The sequence below is a fragment of the Leptosomus discolor genome, chromosome 25 (assembly GCF_034619465.1).
Source record: "Leptosomus discolor isolate bLepDis1 chromosome 25, bLepDis1.hap2, whole genome shotgun sequence".
Taxonomy (NCBI): Eukaryota; Metazoa; Chordata; class Aves; order Leptosomiformes; family Leptosomidae; genus Leptosomus; species Leptosomus discolor.
In genome coordinates, this window is record NC_141415.1 from 5,319,607 (window position 1) to 5,325,606 (window position 6,000).

Sequence of the window (6,000 nt, forward strand, 5' to 3'; positions counted from 1 at the left end):
GCTCCCTGTGGTCATCTTGGGAGGCTCCCCACAGCCATCCTGGGATGTTGGCTGTATCCTAGCATCCCCACATGATCCCTGCAGCCATTCCAGGATGCTCCCCATGGTCATTTTGGGATGCTCGCTGTGGCCATCCCAGGATACTCCCCATGGTCATCTTGGGAGGCTCCCCATGGTCATCTCGGGATGCTCCCCACAGCCATCCCAGGATGTTGGCTGCATCCTAGCACCCCCAGATGATCCCTGCAGCCATCCCAGGATGCTCAGCTCCCCTTCAGCCCCCCCTGCACCTCAGGGGGGCTGCCCTATTGCTGCCCCCACTCCGGGGGACACACGCTGAGCCGCCTGCCCAGGGCTGCTGCTGTAACACGCCGCAGAGCCGCCCCCAGCCCCCACTGGCACTAGATTGACCCCGATTACCCATAATCTCATTAACGAGAGCAATCAGCAGGGCTGCTGCCCCCACGGAAGACACCTGCCCGTGGCCCAGCTCTGTAAACAGGGCCGTGGGGAGGGAGGTGGCCATTTGCCCCGAGCCTTTCTATGGGGCAGGCAGCTGGGGCAGCATCTGTGCCCGCTCCTGGCCACGACCCCAAAGGCTCTCTGTGGGGCTGGGATAAATCCCATCGCCATCTCCAGCTTTTCCTGAGCCCGCCGGAGCTGCCTAGCCCTTGTTTTCTGGAGATGGAGGTACGTGGCCGGTGTTTTCCCAAACCAAGGCCCGCAGATCTGGCAGCCGCCCGTCCTTCTGCCGGCCTCACGTGGGCAAGCCACGCCGGGTGCCATCAGGAGGGCTCTGCGGGCCGCTGCCACCGGCCGGATCCGCTGCTGCCATCCCTGCCTCCCAAAGCCCGTGCTGCCGCGCCGGTGGTGGGGGTGTCAGCCTGCAGCCTGCCCGCACCCCATCCTCCTCGCTTCCCGCCCGGGAAGAGGTTTTTATTCTCTGGGACATGTCAGCGAGGTCACTGCCATGGGATCCAGCCCGGTTTAGGGGCGGGGGGGGGGGGGGATTTAGGTCAAGCTCTCATTTGAGCTTGACTTAACCCAGCGAAATGTGGGTGGGGGATGATTTGTGGTGGGGACCCGCAGCGGTGGCTGGTGGCAGGGTATGAATTGCAAAGAGGTGGGGGGAAAAAAAATATACTCGTTAGTAGGTTTGCTAACGAGGGAGCACAGAGCTGGGTCACGTTGTAACATCACCCCTGGAAGGGGAGACCCCCGGTGTTGGTGGGGTGCAGGGTGTTGGTGGGGTGCAGGGTGCCCGCAGCATCACGGGGTGCTCCGTGCCGTCCGGTGGCTGTGCTGCCTGCACCCCTGCCGACGCAGGCAGGGCCCCAGCACGCCTGCGGCAGCCCTCGATCTCCTCGGGGCGTGCAGCAGGGCAGCTTTCTGTTACTGTTCGTGCACCGAGCAAGGGAAAATGTAAGTAAAAAGCCCCCAAAAGGCTGCAGTTGCGCCGTCTTGCTGCACCTTCATTTGCAAAAAATACTCATCTACACGAATAACAGCGATTAAAAAAATTCCCTTGGTAAGAAGCAAGGCCTGGGGAGGGCAGGGAGCAAGGAGGGGGGAGCGTTTGGGGTGCGTCTTTGAGGAGTCCCCGTTTCTGGCCCACCTGCTGCAGGGTTTGTGGCTGATTTCCAGGGCTCCGCTGTCCCTCCTCGGTGGCAAAAGCCAGGCAGCCACATTGCAGGGGGGGATCTGCGCTGCCGTCAGGGCTGCAGCGTGTTTCAATGCCCTATCCAAAATGGCTTTTTGGTGAAATAAAAAAAAGAAAAAAAGTAAAAAAAAAAATTAAAAATGTTGGTTTTCACGTGTTTGGTCTGATTGCCTCTAAATTATTTTTTTTTTCTTTTGCAATTCTTCCCTCTTGCAAAACAGTGACATTTCACCTAATTTAGACCAGGGAAAACAGCTCAGCCGAGGGCCCTTTCTGTGCAGAATAAATATATATCTATTTTTTTTTTAAGCTTTCACTGGAGGGATTAACTGCTCGGCGCCGAAGCCGACTGGCGCGGCTTGGCACACCTCGGAGGCTGTGCCGGCTGGAGGCAGGACCGCGGGACGTGGCGGAGGGGCCGTCCGTCTGTCTGATCCTTCGCTTGGGGATAAGGCCCAAAAAAGCCACTTGCACAGCCTGCCTTTCCACCGTCACCACCCCCAAATTAGCCAGGGAGGCCAACTGCACCCCGATTTGGGGATTATTATTATTTTTGTTCCTTTTACGTATAAACATGGGTGAAAATCCCCTGGATTTTGGCCATTCCCGCGGAGGTGCCCGCAGCCAGCCAAACCGGGCAGCGCCAGGGCCTGACCCTGGTGTTCCCAGGCCTCATCCTCCGTCCCTGGGACGGGGTCCCCACTGCCCCCCGCTCCCCACTGCCTTGCGGCAGCTGCCTGCCAGAGCTGCCTGCACTGGCCTGGCCCTGCAGATGGCCGGAGCTTGCCGGTAGCGCGTGGGCAGCCGGTAGCACGCAGATGGCCGGAGCTTGCCGGTAGCGTACGGGCAGCCAGCAGCGTGCAGATGGCCGGAGCTTGCCGGTAGCCGGTAGCATGCGAATGGCCAGAGCTGGCCGGTAGCACACAGAGGGCCGGAGCTTGCTGGTAGCCGGTAGCATACAGAGGGCCAGAGCTCGCCGGTAGCCGGTAGCATGCAGAAGGCCAGAGCCCGCCGGTAGCCGGTAGCGTGCAAATGGCCAGAGCTCGCCGGTAACGGGCAGAAGGCCGGAGCTTGCTCGTAGCCGGTAACATGCAGACGGCCAGAGCTCACCAGCAGCCGGTAGCCAGCAGCGTGCAAATGGCCGGAGCTCGCCGGTAGCCAGTAACAGGCAAATGGCCGGAGCTTCCCGGTAGCACACAGAGGGCCGGAGCTTGCTGGTAGCCGGTAGCACACAGAGGGCCGGAGCTTGCTGGTAGCCGGTAGCATGCAGACGGCCAGAGCTCGCCGATAGCGTGCAAATGGCCGGAGCTCGCCGGTAGCCGGTAGCGTGCAAATGGCCGGAGCTCGCCGGTAGCCGGTAACAGGCAAATGGCCGGAGCTCGCCGGTAGCCGGTAACACGCAGACAGCCGGAGCTCGCCGGTACCGCGCGGGCAGCCGGGAACGCGCCGGCGGCCTGGAGCAGCCGCGGCGTGCGGGCGGCCTGTGGCCATAGCGTGCGGGCGGCCCGGTTACCGAGCGAGCGGCAGCGGGGTGGCCGGTACCGTGCGGGCAGGCCGGGGTGGCCGGGAGTGTGCAGGCAGCCTGGGATGGCCCGTAATTTGCAGGCAGCTCGGGATGGCCGGTAATTTGCAGGCAGCTGCCCGGCCGGGATTGGCTGCGGGGAATGACGCCCAGCACAACAAAGGTGGAGTTGGAGAAATTGCATTAAAAAAAATTAAGAGAGAGAGAGAGAGGAGAAAGGGAGAGGGGAGCGGAGGGAGGGGAGGAAACTGCCCCTCGCCCGCCCCGCCGGGGAAATCCCCCCCACCGCGGCCGTGTCCCGGGGCTGCCCGGGAGCGCGGCCCCGCCGCTCCCCGCCGTGGCGGAGGGGACCCACCGGGGCGGGAGGCGGCTCGGCTCGGCTTCCCCCCCCCCCCCCCCCCCTCCGCTTCCCCCCCCCTTTTCTTTTTTTTTTTTTCCCTTTTTTTTTTTTTTTTTTTTTTTATGCAAACGCCGGGCGAGGATTGTTGCACATGTAAGGAGATTTTTTTTTTTTTTCCCTTCCCCCCCACCCCCCCCCCCCCTTCCCTCCTCTCTCCTTCCTCCTCCTCCTCCTCCTCTTTTTCTTCTCGCCACAGTGTTGCAAAAGCAAAGAGCAATAAAAAACACGGCGAAAGCGGCGGGAAGCGCGGGGCGGCGGCGGCGGCCGGCGGTGCCGCTTGGGGAGCGGCGGAGGCTGGCGGCGGACCCCGGCGCTCAGAGCCCGGCTGATTGGAAGAGAAAACGCAGCGCCATGGAGGCGGGGGAAAGCGCGATCGTCTCTGCGGGGACTGGAGCGCGTCCACGCCCGGGGCCAGCGCTGCAGAGCTGGCCGCCGTTCAAACCGCCGCTTCCCCGCCCCGGCCCCGCCGAGCGAACCCCGGGCCCCGCCGAGCGAGCCCGGGCCCCCCCAAAGCCGCGGGCCCCGCAGGTACGTGCCTGCGCCGGGGGAGCCGTGCCGTGCCGCGCCGCCCGGGCTCGCCATTCGCCGCCGCGCCGCTCCGCCGGCGGGGCTGGAGGAGGCGCTTTGTTCCTCCCCGGGCTCCCGCTGCCGCCGCCGCTGCCGCCGCGCACCGGGCTCGGTAAGGCGCCGCCGCTCCGCCGGGAAAGGGGGCTTTGCGACCCGCCGAGGGGGGGGGGGTTGGTTGGGTTTGTGGGGTTTATTGGGTTTGTGGGGTTTTTTTTTTTTTTTTAGAAAAAAAAAAAATTATATATATATATATAAAGGAAGGAAACAAACAAAAAGGCTCGTTTTCGCGCAGGCCCCGCGGGCAGGAAGACGCCGCCGCCGGGGCTCGCCCGCTCCGGCCCGCTCCGGGGGGCACCGCGCTCGGGGCTCGGAGAGAAGGGAGAAAGGGGGGGTGGTGGTGAGTGGTGGTGGGGGGGGCGAGAAAGCGGACGGCTCGGCGGCTTCGGTGTGCCCCCCCCCCACACCCCCTCCCTCCTTTCCCTTCTTTCCCTTCCCCTCTCCCTCCTCCTCGCTCGCTCCCTCCCTCCTTCCCGCTCGCCTCCCTCCCTCCCGGCTGCCGCAGCTGGATTCGGGGGCAGGCTTCCAGCGCTGGGCGGTTGTTTTTCCCCAGCCCGGGTGAGTCCCGCACCGCGGCGGGGAGCTCGGCGCCGCGCTCCGCCGGGTGCGTGCCCGGGCTCGTCCGCTTCCCCCCCCCCCCACCCCGCGCTTTATTTTCCCCCCTCCTTATTCTCTTTTTATATTTTTTTTCTCCCCCCCTCCTTGCCTTTTTTTTTTTTTTTTTTTTTTTTTTTCTTTCGCCTTTCTTTCCCCACCACCACCCCCCCAACCCTTCTTTCTTCCTTTCTTCCCTCCGGACCGGGAGCGGGGCTGCAGCCCCCCGCTGGGTGGGTGGGTGTTTCTGGGCTCGAGGAGGGGTCGCGGGGTGGGGGGGGGGGGGGGGGGAGGGTGGTGGGAGAAGAGAGGAGAGGAGGGGGGGGGGGGCTGTGGCGGCGGTGGTGGTGGGGAAAAAGGGGGGGAGGATTGGGTAGGAGCCGCTCCCCGGGGGTCGGTGCGGGGAGGTCGCGCTGCCCTCGCCCGGCTCGCTGCAGCTGCCCGGCCGCCCCCAGCCGGGCATCCCCGCCCCCCCTTCCCCCTCCTCCTCCCTCCTCCTCCTTCTTCTTCTTCTTCTTCCCCAGCGGCTCCGGCGCGGGGCTGGGGCTGCGGCGGCTCGGCTAGAGCTCCCCCCCCCCCCCCCTTCTCCTCCTCCTCCACCACCACCTCCTCCTCCTCCTTCTTCCACCACCACCACCACCACCACCTCCTCCTCCTTCTCTCCTCTCCTCCTCCTCCCCCTTGCAGCCCGGAGAGGTGGGTTTGTCTCGGCTTTATAACCGCGCCGGCTGCACGGGTGGAGGGGAAGGAGCGGCGGGCGGAGGCGGGCGCAGCCCGGCCATTGTGTGCCGCGGCGGAGAGCGGCCGCGCCGGCCGGTAACGATGGCGGGATGGCGGATGGGGGAGGCGGGGGGGGGGGGGGGAATCGCATCGGTCCGGGGGAACGGAGAGGGGCCGGGGGAGCGCTCCGCGCTCCCCCGGCCCCTCTCCGCTCCCCCGGACTCGCCTCCATTGTCTGCCTGTGGGAGGGTAGAGGAGGCGGAGGAAGGCGGGGGGGGGGGGGGTGGGGGTGGGGGGGGGATGGGGAAAGGCGGCGGAGCGCGGCTCGCTGGCGCCCGGGTGGGAACCGGGGGGCGGGAGGGGGGCCGGGGAGGCGCCGCCGGGGCCGCCCGCGCTCGGTCCACCCGGTTCCTGCTGCCTGGCGGAGGAGGAGACTGGAGCTGGCCGGCGGCGCAGGGCATGTGCGGGCTCCCCGCCTCC